Raw genomic sequence first — 22,030 nt, 5'->3', positions numbered from 1 at the left:
AGTACTTGTTGACACAGTGGCCCACTTGATTTTCCAGGGAAAAGGAAAGTCGGGCTGGGAGTTCACTCTCCTTAATGTAATCATATTCTTGAAACATGTACTTGGCAATCGTAAGATGATGAGTTTGGGAGAACACTGAGAAGGATTACTTTGAATCACTTGTTTACCTTGCATGAAACATTTCACAGAATTACTTAGAGGAGAGTGTCTGTTCCATGCCACTCTAGGGTAAATATAGTTTTTATTCAATAATATTTATTAGTAACCTTTAAAATTATTTCAAGAAAATATTAGCCAACCTCATCAAAGCATGACTTTATTTCATAAGACACCATTATGTTAACTTTGAACAAAATTTTCTCATTCAAAGAAGGTTGGTTTTAGAATAAGACATATGAAGAGTTAAATGTAATTTCTGTCACCTGTAAATAGTGTAACCTTGGACAAGGTGTTTGAACATTCTGGGCCAAAGTGTCTTTATGTGAGAAATAGGGAAGGAATACTTAAAAGCAATATTGTTGATATTAAGTGGGATAATAAAGCCTAAAAGAGTTCTTGGCTCAAGGTCAAGGCTCAGTAATGATTCATGTCTTTGTCTTTCTAAACATTGTGAACTCATATACTGAGAACTGTTGTACTTTTAAAGTTAATCCGAGAAAATTCAGTGGTAAATAGATATTGCCACTTTACTCCACACATAAAGATATTTTATTACAGCATAGAGTTAGGAAATTGTTATTATAATTGGAAGTGAAACATTTAGTTGTATTTGGGGTGGTTGATAATTCTTGTAAAACATAATGCATCTCAACTTATGTAAGAGATCTTGCATCAAAAACTGTGAGCTCTATTGGATAGTGTCCAACTCAGCTACAAAAGTTATTTTTCAAAAGTAATTTTCACTGTTATATATTCTTGTTCTGCTACATGAGTCAGGATAGATGGAAACATTTAGTTAAATTAAGTTTTTATCTCTGCGCTGAAAGGCAGTTTATGGAGAATGATAACTAGAATGTCTTTGTATTCAGCATGCATTGAATTGTCCATTGACTTTGAGAATATATAGTACAAAGGTTTTTGGTGATGAAAAGCAGAGTGGCTAAGGGGAGTTGATCCTTGTAGGTAACTACATCCAGAATTGTGAGTGTGGATTGATGATAAAAAAATAATTCAAGGAAGAATAAACAAACCCATGAATGAATATTAATCGATTTAATTAAACTCAAAACAAATTAATAGGTTGCATAGCAAGCAATTTACAAATAAGATACTAATAAATGAGATTAAATCAACATTTAACATGGCACAAAGGAATCTGAATAGGAGGATGGCATGACAAGAATGCAAATGATATTCTTGACATATTCTTCTTGCATGAAAGAGAACGTGTCAACTTTTCTTCAGAGTAGTTTTCCTTGTTTTTGAATACATTTGCAGGCTCCCCTTTTGCTTGTGTTGTGTTCTGATGGCACTGTGGCTTTAAGTGTGCTTTCCTGAATTATCAGCAAATGGGAGACACTGTGTTCTGGCCTAGTGGCTAGGGCAGGCGTCGTAAGCAACAAAGCAGATCACTGGTTTTTCATCCACCTCATAAATGATACTTTCTATCAAATTGTCTTAAGTCAGTTGATTCCTTAGAATCTCTGATGCAGGACTGTTCAAGTTGGAGAAGAACAAAACACTAAAAAATGTGAACATCTGTGAGCAGAAACAAATGTTGACGAGTAGTAGCATTCATCTATTGACTCAGTTGGTCATTCTACAGATAGTTATGGAGCACCTGAAATCTGCAAAAGCAGTAGGACTCTCAAGTCAGTGTGCAAGGCAAACGTAAGAAATTGGGCCTTACCAGACAGAGGGACTCCCTCTGAATTATTTTCCCCTGGGATGGATCCCCTCCCTGCTGGATAAAGATCACTATTTCTTTGGTTGAGTATAAGACGTAGTCATTGGCTTGTCCTCTGGTGCCCAGAAGTAAACAAAACACCCATGATTAAAACCTAGAACTATACCCCAGGACAAGAAGATGCTTACATGGTATCCCAGAAGATGAGATGACCGAGGTAAGCAGGAATCTCTTCCCTCACATGGCTCTCACTCCGTCATTCATCTATTGTGTGGAATGGTGGGTTGAAGAACCTGCCATATTTAAATCCTTTCCTCTCAATGTCTTATTTTCTGTCTTTCCCCCTTTCTTTTTATCTTTCTCCCTTCTTGACTTCTTTTAGTCAAATATTTGTATTTTCGTTTGTTGTATTCTTGGCTTTTGATGCAGATAGATCTTGGGTAGAATCCAGAGCAAATCATGTTTCCTCAGTATATAGCTATACATTAGCTACTCTGAATGAATAAATTAACTTTCCTTAACTCAAAGCTGTACTAACAATGTTAAACGTTGGGTTTTCTGGAGGAATTCTCAAGAATTTGCATACATTCCTAGCTCAGTGTTTGCCATTGAGTAGGCACAAGCGAATGGTGGTACACAGTCTACAGCCTATGATGATAGAGCAGATACAGGCAAAAGAGGTAATACCAAGAAAAGAGTGATACATTCTTTCACGTATCCCCTGGATAATTTCCAAGGCTGGGAAAGAGCTAAATAGGTGGTCATGGCAAACAATGACAACCATAGCAAGGGAAAAGGAGTGTGAAAGGCACGAAGACACCAGAGAATGGAGAACGTTTATGGAATTGCAATTCTAAAGTGATAGTGGGCAGAGGAGTTAAGCAAGAGTATATAGTGTAGGGGCTGAACTCTGAACAATCTTTAGATTGACATTTGAGAGAGATTACTATTACTCTCCTCATTAGAGTCCAATGTTTTCCAACCATGGCAAGTTGCTTGGACTGAAGTTCTGGAGTAGCGTCCTACAAAGCACATTCAAGGCACAACAGGTAAACTCCTTTCAGCTAAAGAGGTTTGTTAGTGCACAATGCAGGTTATAACTGGAAAGGTAAGTTGGCATGAATTTATAGGGTAGAATTTCTTAAACTGAAGAAAAATAGGCAAAACCTCAGTCTGGGTGTTAAGCTGATTGATATTTTTAATAAAGTTAACCATAAAGCTAATATTTTAGAAACAATATGCTCAGTAAATAATTTTATTGCTATTATCAAAATCATTGAATAAAAATGAAGCAATTCTAAAGTAAAAATACGATATAATAGCATTTTAATTGACCTAATTAAGCCCACATGGTTAAAACCTGAAGTGTTTCAACTGAGTATAATCTCTGAAGAAATTAGCATATTAATTTTAACATAATTATAATCATAACACTTCAAATGTTATGAATTCAAGGGTCAGATATGTATTATAAAGAAAATAATAATTTGATAAACTGAATAATTAAAATTAAATAACTTTGTAGTCTTCTAGAAATGTTTAAATTTTGATAAATTACTAATAAAAGACTTATATTTCACTTTTGAGATATTTCCAGCTTTGAGCTGCATTTCAAGTAATTCTGAGCACATTAAACAATTTAGGATGTTGGTTTTTTTAGTCAGTGCACAAAACAAGTCTAATGTTTCTACTTTGGTATGCATACTTTTGAAAGATTCTGGATTATTTTCAGCCAGGGGACATCCATAACCTAACACAATAGACCAGTTTCTGTGAGAGGCACACTCTAAAATTTCAGTGGTTTTACCAAATAGAAGTCTATCCTCATTCTTGTCTATAAGACAAAAGCACATACCCAAGTAGATTGCTCTCCTCCAAGTGATGGGTCAGGGACCCAAGCTCCTTCTGTGTTATGGCTCCACCATCTTCCATAAGTGACTGTCAAGATCATTGCAGAGGTTGCCTGTGTTGGAAGATTGCATGCAGAAAATTTGTGTGAGCCTCTCTGAAAGTATCAGAGGAGAATATTCACTCATATCCTCCTGGCCAGAACTCAGGCACGGGGCCACTCCCAGAAATCTGGTAAGTGCATGCTAGCCCCATGCACAGAAGGAAGTAAAAGCAGGAGGTGGCGCCCTGCCTGGCGTAGCTCAGTGGATAGAGCGTGGGCTGCAAACCAGTGTCGCAGGTTCAATTCCCAGCCAGGGTACATGCCTGGGTTGCAGGCCATGCCCCCCAGCAACCTCACATTGATGTTTCTCTCTTTCTCTCTCTCTCTCTCTCTCTCCCTCCCTTCCCTCTCTAAAAATAAATTAATTAATTAAAAAAAAAGCAGGAGGTGGCGAAGAGCTTCCAATCACCAGCTACTCCTGAGGAAAGGAGTTCAAGTACATGGAGCCTACCGGTGCCAGGCAGGGCTGATAGGCATGTCTGCTCCTATGACTTCAGTTAATTTTCACTGCAAGCTTACAAAGTAGGCAACAGTTCAAGGATCTGCTTAGCAAGGGTTATTTCAACATTTCAAAACCAGAATCCAGTTTGAGGTCTATCAGATTGTGTCATCTTGAGGTTGAGTATCAGCACGGCTTAGCAGCCCAGCATTCCTGACCCACACCCCCAGCTCTGCAGTTTACCAGTTGTGTGACACTGTGTATGTTAAATAATTTACCTAGGCTTTAACATTTTTATTGATAAACTTAGACTATTCCTTTTCCTGTTCTGTTTTTCCTGGAACAGACTCAATGCTCACTAATTGACAGATAGAACTTATATTTGTCTTTACAATTGTATGATTTGTGATGTTTCTCATACTATCAAACCCACTGATACCTATTCTATAATTAACTGATGAAATAAATTTGGCTTGTTATGAATTATGACATAAGGAGATTATAGTATAAAATGTGCATTTAATACTTGACAATGAGTATCAGCCAAGGGCAGTGAGTCCAGATATCCTTTGAACATAGTTCCTTATGGAGATGATAATTAAACTGTGTACATGATAGAAAACTTGTGTCTGAATAACTGCTAAGTAAGCTACAGGAAAAAAAAAAAAGCCCTGGCTGGTGTGGCTCAGTGAATTGAGTGCTAGCCTCTGATCCAAAAGGTCACTGGTTCAATTCCCAGTCAGGGCCCACAACAGGGTTGTGGGCCAAGAGGCAACCCATCGCTGTTTCTCTCACACATTGATGTTTCTCTGCCTCTCTTTTTTTCTCATTTCTACTCTCTCTAAAAAAATAAATAAATAAAATCTTTAAATTTTTTTTGGAAAAAAAGGCAAGGTATTAGACATTATTCTCTTTTATAAGCCAGATTGTTCCTTAGGTATAAGAAGCTACAGGGAGAAATATTTTTCTTTTTATGTTCTTGAAAACATGGTCCCTAGTATAGAAAGTATTCATTTTCATTCAAAACAGAATAAGTGATTTTCATCTGACCTTGCCTATCTGAAAACTTCCAAATCATCCTGGACTTCTAATTCAGCAAGTGTTATACCCTTAGCCTCTCAGATACTTATTTCTGCTTACTTCAGGTGGCTCCTAACTCAAGACCCCTGCCTTCCAAACTGTTGCCTCCATGACTCCCCTCCCCATAGTGAGCTGGAGGGTAATACCAGCCCTACGCAGGTGCCAGGCTAAGTATAAAGTGATTGTGCAGTGTTTATTCAAGGGTTGTGCACAGAGGATACTTTAGATTACTCTAGAAGGTACATAGACAAACTTTTTTTTAAAAAATAGTCATATTTTACGGCATGTACACATTGTATCATTTCATCAGCCTGTGGAAATTTTTCCTTACAGCAATGCTAAGAGTGAATTGATAACCAATGTATTTTAAGAGAGTTGTTAGGTTAATAATAGTAAAGATAATAGACAGGTTTTCAGAAATAGCAAAAATTTAAGGCAAAAACATTGGAAAAGTTGAACCTAGGGAGAATGGATAGACGAGACATAAGGGTGCACTCTGTTCTAGAGATGCTTCTTTTCGATTTCATCCTCAAATCTCCTTATCTCATCTGTTTTATTCAGCCTGTCAAGTACATGTTCTCCCTCAGACCCCTGGTTTGAGTGTGCACCTTCAACAACTAACGACAATCAGTGTTCTTCAAATAGTGATTCTTCTGTCTCTCACTTTTCAACCCCTACCAGGATTACAGAATTTTATTTATAGTCCCCCTTAAATTAAAGGCTACCAGGAGTCTCCTAAAAGTGCATAATGATTCTGTTCCCTCAGAAGGAAAGCACCTTCTTTTCAAATGTCCATGAAACATTGATAAGACTGGCCATTTTGAAACCCACAAAAAAACCCCTCTGTAGATTATCTACATAAAGAACACATACAACACTTTCATTCTTTCAGCTGAACATTAAAAACAAACCCAGAAAGTAAAAAGGCAGTATAACCTGGAAATTTTTTAATCTTTTTCTAAAGACACATTGATCAAAATGGGAATAAAAAACCAAGATTGTTAGCTTCTAGCAAATTGTAATTTGAAAGGTAAGAAATGTACCTTATCATCAAGTTTAAGAAAACATCCGTTGTGAGGTACATGGTTATTTTATGTTCATTAAGAAGAACATTCCTGCCAATAAACTATGACTCGGCTCTTTTTATTTTTCCTTAGAGTTTTCATCCACCTTGCCACCAAGCACACCGGGATGTAGCATTCCATAAGAGAGGGGCCCCCATATTATCTCCAGAATGTTCTAATCCACTGACACCTATTTTAAAAGTTTCAAAAGTTTTGACGGTAATGCTTTCTTGATCTCAGAAAGTCTGCATTACGCCATTTTGGATTGATAACATGAAAACATCTGAAACAGTGACTCAACTAAGCTCTCGCAGTAGCAATCAGGCACACACTCCACCTTAGGGGCCGAGGCAGGGACATCACGGCTGGGACTGCGCAGGCTCCCATGGTGGGTGGGTGGCAGCAAGTCAGGACAGCAACCTGCCTGGTGACCACTGCAATCTGGTCAGAAAGGAGCTGAGCGCACTCACAGGTGCCAGTGCCCTCCCTTTGCCCCAGGCATCTCTTGACTCCAAGGTACATTACAGGAAGAAATGGTGCGTCAGAATTGTGCCTCAGAATTGGTGAAATGTGGACTTAGATAGTCTGGGACCCAAATAAGGCATTGCCTGCGGGGAAATGCATGGGCTTAAGTGCTTCAATTAATAAAATGTGAAAAATTCAATGAATTAAGCCTCTAGGCTCAAACTACTGAAAAAGGAAACAAAGTAAACCTAAGGAAAGAAGAAGGATGGGATTTAATAGGAAAAAAAATCAATGATTTAGAAATCAGAAAAACAGTAGAACTAACATAAATGCAGGAGATGGTATGTATATAAGCTACTTCAGGGAGAAAAAGAGCAACATGAAGACAGAAAATAATAAATGCTCGGGAGAGGCAGCCCTTGACAAAGGAGAGATTATATGAAATTCAGTTTCCCTCTGTTGTCGAGATAATTAATTCATGCTAATTCGCAAGACTTTTGTATGGAAACTAATACAGGAATGAATAAGTAATAACAAGAATAAACTGTTTCATGCACTCACAACTGGGAACCTCCTTTGGCCCACCCTGTATTTAGAAATCACGGGTCTGTGCCAGGCACACAGACCATGTTCTCTCCAGAGCAGTTACTGCTGCTGCTGCTAATGTAAGTGCAGTCCCACACTTACTGCTACTCCTGCTGCCATTACTAGCATTAACACTGCTAAGGCGAGTACTCCTGATGACCGTCCCTCCCATTATTGACACAACTAGACAGCCATGGTAGCATCTTGCTCCAGGTGTTCTGAGGTGGTTGCCTAATCCTGCTGGAGAAGTCAGGGAAGGTTTTCTCAAGAGACAAAGACCAACCTAATTCTGGAGTACAACCAGGCAATGGGGAGAGGTAAAGAGAGCGGTGCGTGAGGACTCAGAGGGATGAGAGACTGTAATGCATTTTCAACACTGATGTTATATAAAGTAAGGTTGGGCGGGGGGGTCAACAGGACGATGATAAGAAATGAAGTGAGTACATGAATAAGGATGCAAGCACCCATATTTGCCATGTACAGTGTGCGCCCATGTTTTTGTGCACATTTTACATGGGATGATTGTACCCATAATTATATCCAGGGTATGCAATCATTGTACCCACATATAACGTGCATCCTGGTTTTTCCCTCAAAAATTTGGGCAAAAAAGTGTGCATTATACATGGCAAAATACGGTAAGACATTAAGACCCATTGTGACAAATTTTTAAAGATTTTATTTATTTTTAGAAAGAGAAAGGGAAGGAGAAAGATAGGGAGAGAAATATCAATGTGTGATTACCTCTCCCATGCCCCCAGCTGATGACCTGGCCTGCAGCCCAGCCATATGCCCTGACTGGGAATCGAACTGGAGACCGTTTGGTTCACAGGCCGGTACTCAGTCCACTGAGCCCCACCAGCCAGGATGACAAAATTGTTTTACTGTGGTTTTTATTGATTTATCTACATGATACCTTACACAATATTTAAAAATAACACACCCTGATGATTACTGATGTTGAGCATCTTTTCATGTGTCCATGGGTCATTTGTCTGTTTTCTTTGGAGAAGTGTCTATTCAGGTCCTTTGCCTATTTTTTATTGGATTTTTTTTAGTGCTGAGTTTTATAAGTTCTTTATAAATTTTAGATATTAACCCCTTATCAGACGTATCAGCAAATATGCTCTCCCATTCAGTGGGTTGTCTTTTCATTTTGTTGATGGTTTCCTTTGCTGTGCAAACAATTTTTTGATGTAGTCCCATTAGTTTATTTTTTATTTTGCTTCCCTTACCCAAGGAGATATGGCAGGAAAATATTGCTATGATATGTGCAAATCTAGTAAATGAAATGAACTAACGAGCAAAATAGAGACAGACTTATAGATAGAGAGCAGGCTGACAGCTGTGGTGGGGGTGGGGGAGGGGATGCTGGGAGGAGGATTGAGCAAAGAAAAGATAGAAACTCATGGACACAGACAGCAGCATGGTGATCGCTGGGGGAGAGGGGAGGAGGGTGTGCATGGGATAAAGGGTGATGGATGGAGACTTGAGCTGGGGTGGTGACTACACCATGCAGTGTGCAGATGATGTGTTGTTGAACTGTGCACCTGAAACCTGTATAATTTTGTTAACCGATGTCACCTCCGTAAATTCATTAGAGAGGGAAAACTTCATTATTGTTAGAAAAATAAAAATAAAAAATAACATGCCCTGGGTTTGTGCTTTAAATTTCTTTTGCCCTGGAGTTTGAATGCATTACAGGATAAGTCAAAAAAGGCCATGGTAAATTTACTTTAAACGCTTCAGGCAGAACAAACCAAGGTTTGCTGATATAGCTAACAGAAGAAAAAAGCAGCAAATTGTGTTAAAATAAGAGATTCTTACTAGTCATAACACATCACACTGCCAAAACATGTGTTTGCCAGAATTTTTGACAAGTAGCAGGCTCTTTTATAAATAGATGGAGCTCCTTTAGAGCACAAGCATGTGCTTGAAGTCATCTGGCTATTTCAGATAGAAGAGTCTCCAGCAATCAAGATGTAAGGCACGGCACTTTGTTACAGTAGTTACTAATTCAGACAGTTCCAGATTCAAATTCTCTTCCAGATCTTATTTTTTTATGTCTACAATGTATGTATATGTTTATATATCTCTAAAATATCTTTATTTTAGGAAATTTTACCTCTCTAAGATTCAGTTTCTGCATCAATAAAATAGTGCACAATATGTATACTATACATTGGATGTGATAATGAAGTATCAATATAAGCAAAACACTGAGCAAAGTGCTGGATAGACATTATTAGGATTGTTATAATTGGTTCCTTTTTTCTAAATCATTTTGCATTTGTGTAGACACTCCCCATTAAATCTTAAACATCCCAGAGTCTACAAGCTCTGGATTTTATTTCAGTGCAATTAAAACTCGTGTGCCCCTAGGAACCTGCCTACTCAGGTCAGTAAGTGGCCCTTCTGTAAGCCTGATGGGTTTTAATTTAACCTGCCTATCCCACCGTACCTTTCTCCTCCCACGTTCTGCAGGGAAACCATGGATATGTGCTCCTGCTGATCAAATACCTTGGCCAGAAAATTCCAGGGTACCTGCTGCTGATTTATGTGGATATTTTGACTACTGCATTTGTGCGTGTAAGATAAAGAGCCAAAGTATTAAGGCCTAGGATATGGAGCAACTGCAGCACCTTTCTGAGTTAGACTGCCTTTCCTGTAAACATCTGTGGTCAGACCCGCATGGGTGTGCAGGCACGCCAGTAATTTCCACATACGCTGAGACAGCTGGGGCTGCCGTCTCCCAGGTGCATCCTCTAGGAGCCCCTTCCTGTCCACTCCTGGCAGCTGCTCCTGTCAATGAACTTTGTATCACCCTATTCTCATCACCATCCTTCAGCCTGTCATCTCAGAGGACTGTGACAGACCTTAAAAAGCGAGAAGAAGAGGAAGTAATGCTCAGAGGGGATTATAAATGAGCTGAGCTCAGAACTCAGAGCAATGCTTCACTTTGCCAGGTGGTATTTGAATCTTGAAATGACCTTGCTGCCTAGAGTAACGAGGGAGTGTGTGAGTCTGGGTGGCTTTTCGGAGATGTAGCAGAGTGTAATGATTAAGGGAAAGGGATTTGGAGTTCAACTTGGGTTTGAATTCATTCAAGTCCAGCCACTTACAATCAAGATGAACTTGTCTGAATATTGTATCATCTCTGATCTTCAGTTTCTTCCTACCTGAAACAGGGGTCATAATACCTACTCCACGGTGTTGTCTGGATGGTTTGATGGATGTGAGGAAAGTGTTCCACTTCTGCCACACAATAGTGCCGGATAAACAATGTAACAGTGATGACAATGATGTGATGGCACTGTTAATAATAATCAAATGATGTGATGTTCAGGAAAAGTAAATCTGTTCTATAAAATTCTCTAAAATAATGCTGCCAATCCTCTGACAAATGCAGACCCATTTTCAAGAACCACTGAAGATTGCCCAGGGGTTATTGGCTTGTACATATTTCCCTCTTTCTGGTGACTCAGGCTAGCTAGAGTACAGTTCTGGGCTCTGTCCTTTCCTTTTAGTGTCATTTCCTGTTGTTCCCTAATGCATACTTGATGCTCAAGTGTCTTGAGAACCTTAATAGATTTTATTGAAGTTTGTACTCATTTGCTAAGGCTGCCATAACAAAGCACCACAGAATGGGTGGCTTAAACAACAGGAATATATTGTCTTGAAGTTTGGGAGTCTGGAGGTCTGAGATCAAGGTGTCAGCAGGTTTCGTCACCTCTGGGGACTGTACGAAGAATCTGTTCAATGCCTTCCTTAGTTGTGGTGTGTTGCTTGCTATCTTTGACATTCGTTGGCATGTAGAAGTATCACCCAGATCTCTGTACCTGTGTATGTGTGCATGTATGTGTGTCTAAATGTTTCCTTTGTACAAGGACACCAGTTGATGTATTGGAATAGGGCCTCACTCTATTGCAAGATAACTTTGTCTTAATTAATTATAAGTGGAACAATCCTATGTCCAAATGAAGTCACATTCTGGAGTGCTCGGGGTTAGGACTTCAACATATACATTGGTAAGGAGCACCATTCGACCCATAACAAAGTTGCTTCTAAAAAGTTGAAGCCATTACTATTAAATTCACATATCTATCATATTATAATACCATTTGAATACCATATTTCCTCCTAGGAACCTTGGTTTCAAAATGTTCTAATACAGTTTCTCATTCACGGCTCTGTCCCCGCAGCACCTCATCATGGCAGAGCATTCATTGACTTGAAAGCTGCCTAGCAGCCCTTCCTATGGCTCTGATACACATTACTTGTTATCGAGTACTAGTTTGCCTTCCCTTCTAGTATATAAACTGTTTAGAAGTAAGGGTGATGTCTTTCTTGCCTACTGGAACCTGCAAAAATATGGGGCTTTAAGATACCCCATGACTAACCCCTCCATTTTCTGTGATAGAGTGCCCATTTCTCGTGATACTCACCATTGTTATGAATGAAAATGCAACTTCTTTCCTCATCCATTTTTACTTTGTATGAGACTATAGGGGTGTGATAAAAATCACTGCTGCTAGGGTTATACCCTCCAACCTGTGGTCTCCCACACCATATGCTGTATATTAGACTTGGTTGTACATGTCAGAAAATGACATCAGTGTCATATATGTATCATGTATACTAAGATCTGAGCAGTAGGCTGAATCAAAGTGATCTAGAGGACCTGGGGTCCTTCTTTCTTTTTGCTCTATAAGGATTAATGCATTTTTCTGTTCCTGAATTTTGGCCCTTAAAGATACAGTACAAAAAAACAGGGAAGAGGAAAGGGGGAGGTAGGGCAAAAGGGCTGCCTTTCCACAGAGGTCAAACCCCCCTTGCGGAGTTTCTGCAGATGTCCCACCCCATGGGTTTTCTTTATACTTCATTGGTCACTCCTCGTTTAATGAGAGAATAGGAGAAGACTGGGCACCTTCCTAATCTTAATAAAATCACAGCTCTGTTCTTAAAGTAGAAGCAAGCATAGGTATCAGATAGGTAACTGTCTACTTCTGTCACAGTGATTATAGGAGACAGTTAATGTTTGTTGTCAATAAGTGCATTTTTTAAGGTTTTTTTAAAAGATTTTATTTATTTATTTTTAGAGAGGGAAGGGAGGGAGAAAGAGAGAGAGAGAGAGAAACATCAATGCGTGGTTGCTGGGAGCCGTGGCCTGCAACCCAGACATGTGCCCTTACTGGGAATCGAACCTGCGATGCTTTGGTTCACAGCCCACGCTCAAGCCACTGAGCTACGCCAGCCAGGAATAAGTGAATTTTTAACATTTGATTTCTAAGAGTTATAATAGGGGATGCCAGTTTTCCATATTGATGGTCCTCATGGAATTAAGGATGTCATTGGCAGTGAGCCTGGCAGTCCTTATTGATTTGCCCAAATCTATCATTACACCATGTGGAGGTACTTGGATGCATTATCCTTTGAAATTTTTCTTCATGTTCTATGCGTCTATGAGGCTGCATTTGTGGATTCTTTGCTGTTTCAGTTAGAAAATCTGATACTACCCCAGCAACCAATGTCTACCTGTTTTCTAAGCAAACCTAAATCTCTTAATCCACCTAAAAATGGGGGATCTACTTATCCAGCTCACTGGTTTGTCTGGATAATCAGCAAGAAAAAATAATTAAAGATCTTTATGGCACAAGTTATGCTACATATCTTGCTAAACATGGCTCATTCCAGTATAATCGAATGACTACTTGACTGCAGAGTGGACTAGTAAGAACTATCACATATTTAATTGTGGAACATTAAATCCTAACATGATGTAGAATTCTACCCGTTGGCATTAGGTAAAATTTACATTAGAGAAATTTATAACAAAAAGATGATCTTCCTTATTTTATCTATCTATCTATTTATTTATTTGTTTATTTTACTAATATGCATTGGCCTAGGGGCCAGGAAAAAGTGAGAAGAAGGCTAATCTAACTCCCAATAATGACATAATGACAACTCCTTTTCACATCTCATGATTCCGCCCTGTATTTCATTATATGCCTCCTTTCTAAGACTGGAAATTTTCATGTTTATTTCTTTTCTTACCTCACATCCAATCACCAACCTGTGTTCTATCCCCAAACATCTCTGAGTTGCCACTTTGTCCTTATCTCCACTCTCTTGGATCAACCCATCCATCATCTTTTGTCCAGAAACTGACTCTGGTGTCCTAATTACTCTCCTTGCCATCAGTCTGTCCCCAGACCGATCCATCTTCACACTGTTGCCAACATTAACTTAAAACAACTTCTTGGGTCTTTCCAGTCTGTATGTTGTGGAACAAGAGACCTCTCACAGCCCAGAGATCAACTATATCTATCGCTGCATTTCTTCCCCTCCCCTCCAGGTGACTACTGCTTCAATGATTCCTACCTAATGGTTTTTTAAAATCCTGTCTCCTTAAAATTCTGTGCTTGCTCCCATATCCTTGTTTATCAAGACCTATTTCAGAGCATTCTAACTGCTTAGTGCTAGCTGGTAGGGAGATACTACTTGGATATCCAGATTCACCTGGAAGCTTTCATTAACTTGCCCAGACAGAATAGTCATGAGTTTTCTTCCTGCTCTTATCCTATCTTGTATTCCAACAACCTCAGTAGAGTTCTGTCCACCCCGTCTATCCTGTGAGCTTCTTAAGGGCGGAGACTTTATCTTACTCATCTTTTTATATCCTTCCCCTCTGTAGTACCCAGTGTAGGACCTGACACATAAAGTACATTGTAAATGATTACTGAATAGCTGTAAAACCATCATGAAAGTTATTGTTATACAAATCAGTGGTTTAGGTACCTATGATAAGAGATGGGATGTGGACATGAAATATGAACAGCCACATCACACACATAGTTGTCATTTTGGAGTACTTATAAGCCAGGTTCATGGCTAAGCAGTTCATGTTTTTGTATTTGTGGAAGCTTCAAATTAGTTTATGGGTGTTTATCTCCATTTTATACCACTTGCCTCAGGTCACACCACTAATAAATATTAAATTGATTTATTAGTTGTGTGACCTATTTGGTTGATCAAGAAGTCTGTATTGTATTTTCTGTAAAATAAAAGGCAATTTTTATTTTCACCAATAACTTTATTGATTTGGATATTTTGAGTATGTTGGCTATACCCACATGGCATAATGTTGATTGTTCTCAATGTCTCAATTGAATCACTGTCAACTTCAACTGGTCTACCAGACCATGGAGCATTGTCCAATGAGAAGTCTGCATCACAAAACTTCACAAACCATTTTTGACACATTTAATCAGTCACAGCACCTTCTCCATACACTGCATAGGTCTTTTTCTTTTTTGCATTTCAGTTGTCTTGTTGCCTCTCTTGAAATAATTAAGCATAATACACCAAAAAGATTACATATTTTCTTCCATCTTCAATATTGAAATGGCTACACAAAAATAAACCAAGTTTGATAAGTTTTTTTAAAAATGCACACTGATAAGACAGCTGCCACACACAATCTAACAAAATTGTTTCGAATGAAGTTAAAGACACCTAAGCACTCCTAGAACCATCTTATGGGGAAAACCAAATGAGCTTTTTGGCCAACCCAACAGCATTATGATTTTTCTCTGCATTTGTTCGAATCAAAGCTCATACTCTTCATGAATATACTCTGGTGCCTGGTGTGGGAATGAGCAGGAATCTTAGTATGGGAAGGGCAGGTGGAGGACTTCCCCCAAAACTAATATTCTAGGGGGGTCGTGAAAGGGAGTCATATGCTCACCCTCCTCCTGGATGTGTGTTTTTCCACTTAAATTAAATATCAGATCCTTTAAGGGGTAGGTCATGGAGGGCTGAGCAGGCGTATGCAAGCCCTCATTTCTGAATAAATCTGCTGGGATGAGTTCACTCTGGTCAGCTTGCTACTTCTCACTTGGGAGGAAGTGTCTCATCCCTGCACTCATCAGCTGGCCACGTGCAACGTCCATATAAAAATGTTATCAGGCAGGAAAATAAAATGAACCACAGTCTACTTGCAAAAGAGTGTAATGAGCAGGGAGTGTAGTGGAGAGGCATGGTTTGGGATTCAAGAAATCCTCTATGTACTTTTCTGTTGTTAATCGATAAATGAGTAAACTGACAATAACACATATCACAAATTAAAAGCACTAGATAAAAAACACTTCATGTCTTAGCTATATTGTTTGGGGGATTCAGTAAAGGGTACTTGATTATTCTGTTGCTTCTTTTTCTCCTTTTCCTCCTACTTTCTCCCCCAAAAGCTCTAGGAGCTCCCCTGTGCTGACTAAGGAGGTAACATACACACTGTGTGGTCACCACAGGCCATAAGGAGTCTTATCCCTTGAAACCCATGAGGCTTTCCCCCACCTGCCATGCTTCTTCTCATCCGAGATCCTGGTCTGAGTATTTCCCAAGTCTCATTTCAAATAGTCTTTGGTCCTCTCTTCTCACCCCTCTCTCCTAGTCAAAATTATGTTTCCTCTGCTCCATAGCAAATGATGCCCAAGGCCATCCTTAGTTTAGCATTCTCAATTTGGATGTAGTAAGATACAGAAGTTAAGCAATATTCCAAACTTTATACAGCAAAGTAGTTACAGATCTTAAGTAGAAATTAGATTTTTAAGATTCTCTATCTAATCCACATTCCATTCTCCTATTTGGCCTAACTGGAGAAATACATCAAACATGTAAAAAGTACAAAGCATTAATTTGTTGGAAGTAATGTTTAGTTTTTATCAATGTATGATCTATTGATCCCTCTACCAATATATATTAATAGATTGTGGGAAACTACATCTGTCATAAAAAAAAACTAATAGCCATTAGCATTGCAAAATAATGACACTACTAAAACCTGTCCTTTGAGGTAAAAACTGGTTATTTATCTCTATTCCTTGGATCAAACATATCTAAAATATTAGACTGACTAACAAAGAAGTAAGGTTTTTAAAATCCAGTAAAATCTAGCTGACATTAATGGGAAATTACAATTTCAAATGCATTACCCTTGTAAGATAAATCAAAGGTAACCGTAATTAAGATAATTGCAAGAGATATTTTGGGTTCTGTGTATTTGCACAAGTGTTGAAAGGTGGAATATAAATGTGAAAGTATTTTTGTTCCCTTTGGTACCTTAAACTTGAATAATTTTTAGACCAAAACATACTGAGTTTTTCATACTGAGTGAAAACCTGAAATTTATTAACATAATCTTGTCTGTATGTACATATATTCTCAAATGTTAAAACACAATGCTGATTAATCAGAGGTTGATATTGTTGGTGTTACATAAAATACAAAGTTCACAACATGATTTTTTCCTTTTACTTTCTTTTTGTGTTGGCTAGGAAGTTTTATTATTTCTATATAACATATAATAAAATGCTATTTATTATTTGGTTCTCATATTAAAAGTTATCAAGTCATTTTCAAGTCTCCAAATATTCTATGTCATTTGATTGGAGGAACGTAAGCATGAAAGTTTACTGGAGGTAAACAATGAACACTTTTAGGAGGGATTTGTACAAACTATGCAGGGAGACGTGGAGGAGCCATTTAGATATAATGTGCATATACATTTGTTCTTGCTAATGGCTCTTTCATATCGATAGTAAGTGGCTTATCCACCTCTGCAAATTAAATGTTAATGACAGCCACTTAAACTCTAATCGTTCATTCTGATCCTTCTAAAATTGCTTAGACTCTTTAATAATGCTTTGACAGTCCTGTGTCCCAGGGTTCAGCAGCTCCTCCAAATAAGTATATAAAAACCTCAGTTTATTTCCTTTGCCTACAAAAGTGACTCCTCCACAGTTGTTTTTATGGTGAATGAGCTAGCTACTAGTATTATGTAAAAAGGCAGAAAGGGAGATAGGAAGAAAAAAAAAGGGACATTTTTTTAGTCTTATGTCCACAGTAGATGACCAGAGGAATTTTCACGAACCTGGATAGTTTCAGGAAAATCCCAGGATTCCGTCACACTGTCCAAGCTGTAATTGCATGTTCATGCCTAAACTAATTATTGTCCTCGAGTTCTCATTAAGCAGCTTTGGGTCATGTGATCACTCCTCTAGCCAAGGGACAGGGTCTTCCTCATAAATGAACAGTGTGGAGGTCAGTGCGGTGTGTCAGAGAGCAAGGGAGGGCTCTGTAATTTAAAAGGAGTTGATCTGAAGCCTGGCCACTGTCGAGGGTTAATGATGTAACACATGTGAAATGTTTCACAGCACTCCTGGTATGTAGCAAATGTTCTGTTAATGATATCCATTATAACCCTTTCTTTTATAATGATAGTACATGAGACAATCGCTTTAACGGTTTTGGTCCGGTGTTCCTGGGGGAAGACACACCGTGCGTCAAACTGGCTCACTGCCCCCCGACGAGGAAAACCAGTGGGGCCGCTGCTGCTCATCAGAGTGTAAAAGATCAAGACGGAAAGGGAACACCTTATGAGTTGTTTTTGAGCCCTCAGCTTTGAGGGCTAGAGGGGGATAAAATACATTTCTGAATTTCAGTGTAGTCTTGGGTCTTAGGAAATGATTAAATAGACTTTCCTGTCTCAATGGTATCGAGGAAAATTGTGGTTCTAGCCCGTTTATTTTTAGTCTCGAATGGGTTCTCCTTCTAACTCCCTCTCTCTTTCCTTCCTATCAGCGAAGGATGCTGAAACAGAAGCCACAGGTTTCTAGTGCTCACTGTCCACTTTGGACAATGGGCGGCAAACAGACACTTTACTCTTCTTCATGTACCCACGAATACTTTCTAAAGGTCCTGAGGACATCGCAACTCCCCTAATGGGAACGGTTATTTCATTGCTAATTCGTATTTCCTCAACTTGCTTCAGCGCACACAACTAATAAGTGTGCAATTCAGACGCCAGATGTGGCAAAACAGAACACTCCGTGTAATGAGTTCTATTATTTTTCACCATGCGATTTAATAGACCAGCAACTTTAATGCCAGAAAAAAATGTTTCCAACACAAATCAACAAATCAAAAATATAGTTCTCGTTGTATCACTTGTTTTCTTTTTGCAGCATTGATTTCCCCCTATTAATTAGGTAGCATGGTCTGTTAGTATCAATGAGAATAAGGCCCCATTGTCCATTGTGGCACATCATTGTGCCACAATGGATTTAGATTCCATCATTGTGGAATCTAAACGTTCCACAGCAGCACATCTGGTTGTGTTTGTTGGCTGAACTGTCCTGGAGAGTTACAGAAATTACGGCTTGCCATCCGCTGTGAACAACCATAAAAAGAAATATGCCCACATTTATTAACCTCCTCAAAGGGCTAGAATCGGTTCCTAGAACCGATGGAAGGAAGCCCCAAACACTTTTCTCGCTGATGCATGAAATAACATAATATTACATGATGCCATACCACGGTTGAGATATTAACATAACAGTGTTTCGTGAATGAAAGCTATATTTGCTGAATCCCCCAAACAAAATTAAGTGGCTTCTGGGGTTCCGAAAGAACTTCCTTGACATTGACGCAGTCTACTCATTGTAGAAATAGCTTAAGGTTATTTGCTACTAAGAAGTAAGGTTCTTTGGTTTTCCATAGAACCGAATCTGTAGAATGGTGAAGTGAGCTGTTTTGTGAATATTTAATTTTCAGAACTTTGATCTATTGTATATTAGGCACTTATGTATTTATGGATAACTTTAAAGTTTAATAAGGCTCAATTACAAAACCAGCTATGGTCCATTTGCTATGAGGGCCTTAAATCACAGATGTGGTAAGCAGGAAGCTCCAGTAGTCTGATTATCAGGGGCAGACTTTATTTCCCTGTTAGAATAGCCCACAGGGACATGGTCTTAGGGTCAGGACATTGTGCGGCAGGCAACACCAAGTGAAACAAATTTCAATTTAGACCCCCATAAAGTATCTCTGGGAGCCTATTTGCAGCTATGTTATTTGCTTATTTTTAGAATATGCATAAATTAGCTCCTGGAATGGGAGGAACAAAGGCTATGTATAAAGAGAGAATGAACTATGTTCAAAGGAGTGTCACCTGATTAAGAAGGGAAAAGTCAAAGTAAAATGAAATAGAGCAAGTAAAGGTATAAATCACGTAAGAGGAAAAAAAGTTCCATGACAAAACAAGAAATTAGTAAGTAGTTACCCATGGAATTACATTCTGAAATTGTTTCTTTCTGCAAACTTAGATAGAGTTGTTTGGAACAATGGGGGTAGAGTGGAACTTAGTGATTGGAAGCACTAGCAGATAGGGCTCATAGACCTGATTTTTCCACCTCCGCCCCTAATCTGTTATAGGGCTATGAACAGTTGGTATATTTTATCAAGTTCCTGGTTTTCTTTTTTTAGGTCCTGACAGAACTACTTTGAACTGTATTTGTTATTTTCCAATTACAGTTGACATACGATATTATATTAGTTTCAGATATACAACATTTATATAACTTAGGAAGTGATCATCCGGGTAAGTCTAGTACCCCTGTGACACCAAACACAGTTATTACAATCTCATTGACTGTTCTCTGTGCGGTACTCAATGTCCCCTCGACTGTTCTGTAACTGCCAATTTGTCCATCTCAGTTTCTTTCCTTTTCACTCATTCCTCCCAACCTCCCTCTCATCTAGAGACCATCAAAATGTTCATTGCATTTATGAATTTCTGTTCTGTCTGTTTGTTTTGTTTCTTTTTAGATTCTACATGTTAAGTGGAGTCCTCTGGCATCTCTCTTTCTCTGTCTGACTTATTTCACTCAGCACAAAGTCCTCTGGGTTTTCTTATTAGTGATTTGGGGTTGGTACTCTCTCTGCCCACCTCGAAAGGTATGGTCCACATGCCCCTTCTATTCCTTCAAGACCCAATAAGTCACCATCTTTTTCTGAGAAGTGACTTTCATGGCAATGTCATTGTTTCTTCTGGCCTCCCATCAACCTTGTGAGACCTCCACTGTGTTACAGGACACATCATGCATCGTGGGTTCTTCCCTGAATATGTCTTGTTTTGAATAGGTAGTATATGTACATTCACAGAGAATGTAAAGACTGAATTGCTATTGCCTACCACAGAGCTTGACAAATGGTGGGTCTGCTATGCATTGTTGCATACATTTTAAAACGTGCTATGAAACTGTTTAGAACTAAGCCATTCAATCTCCTCATGCAAATTGTGAAAGATTTATATTGGATGAATTTTGAGTTCCCTTTTCTCACTTTTAAAAGTAAGTGATAGTGTCGCAGGTTTGATTCCCAGTCAGGGTACACGCCTGGGTTGCAGGCCATGACCCCCAGCAACTGCACATTGATGTCTCTCTCTCTCTCTCTCTCTCTCTCTCTCCCCCTCTCTCTCTCCCCCCTCCCTTCCCTCTCTAAAAATAAATAAATAAAATCTTTTTTAAAAAGTAAGTGATTATTATTATTTTTCACCATTTATTTGCTGATGGTTATGTGTTACATACTGTTCTAGATCTGTCTAGTCATTTCACTTAGCCATAACTAGGCCAATTGAGGGAGCTTTAATCATCTCACTTTTTACAGATGAGATAACAGAGACTTAGAAAATGTGATTGTCTTGCTTAGAGCAGATGGCAGGGCTTCTGTGTAAATTAAGGTCCTCCTGACACCAAAACACATGTTCTCATTCACTAGTTAAACATGCATAGAGAAAGACCCTTTTATGTGCGTGGGATCAAAGTAACTTGGTTGACTTCGAGAAACACATTGTACAGAATGAGAAAAGTTGAGGAAGCTACCCCATCAAAGAATAAATGGCCAAGCAAGAACTGCTTATGCCACTCACAAACTGCATGTTTTTGATGACTGCAGTCTTAACATAACAACACCCAGCAAGGCACAATCTACGTAATGTTTGTCTCACACTCCAATTAATTTATTATTGAGGCATGGCTCTAAACAGCTGAGAGATCACTGTTTTTGCTTTTGATTGTAGAATCTAAATAGATGGTGTTGATATACTTAGGGTTTGTACCTAGATATTTCTTCTTAGTGTCACATAATAAGGCAGCAGTTTATTTTAAGACTTTATTTCTTTATTTTTAGAGAGAGGGGAAGGGAAGGAGAAGGAGGGAGAGGAACATCAATGTATGGTTGCCTCTCATGTGCCCTGCACTGGGGACCTGGCCTGCAACCCAGGCATGTGCCCTGACTGGGAACTGAAGCAGTGACCCTTTGCTTTGAAGTCTGGTGCTCAATCCACTGAGCCACACAGCCAGGGCTCCCCTCATTCTTAAGTCCCATGTGCACTTCTTCAATGCTGGCCCAGTGCCTGATCACCTCCGGTAAAAGAATCCCTACTGTTTTCTTGGAATCTTATCTCCTCCCACCCAGTTCTATTGAGCTTTGGTTGTCATATAGCATTGTATGACAATGCTATATAGTTTAAGATGTACAACACAATGATTTGAGATATGTACACAATGCCAAACGATTACCATAGTAAGCTCGGTTAACATCCATCACTCACATTGTTGCACAGCCCTTATTTTCCTGGGGTGGGAACTTTTAAGACTGGGCAATTTTCAAACATACAATGCAGTATTGTTAACTATGCCATGCTGTATATTGCATCCCCAGGAGAAGGAAACTGAATTCACTGTAGCCTGACTGGGTTC

At 38.9% G+C, this 22,030-nt stretch overlaps 1 protein-coding gene and 1 long non-coding RNA gene across 4 annotated transcripts in view; both read left to right on the top strand.

Moving 5' to 3' along the window:
• KCNIP4 (potassium voltage-gated channel interacting protein 4) overlaps positions 1-22,030 on the top strand; it is a 927,129-nt gene that overhangs the window by 294,635 nt on the left and 610,464 nt on the right. The window lies entirely within an intron of this gene.
• LOC118499131 lies at positions 2,350-4,887 on the top strand. Its single transcript, XR_004901651.1, has 2 exons — positions 2,350-3,974; positions 4,185-4,887. It is a non-coding gene; the product is annotated as an uncharacterized LOC118499131 (long non-coding RNA).

Source organism: Phyllostomus discolor, chromosome 1 (assembly GCF_004126475.2).
Source record: "Phyllostomus discolor isolate MPI-MPIP mPhyDis1 chromosome 1, mPhyDis1.pri.v3, whole genome shotgun sequence".
Lineage (NCBI taxonomy): Eukaryota > Metazoa > Chordata > Mammalia > Chiroptera > Phyllostomidae > Phyllostomus > Phyllostomus discolor.
This window is presented reverse-complemented; position numbering and strand designations above follow the sequence as displayed.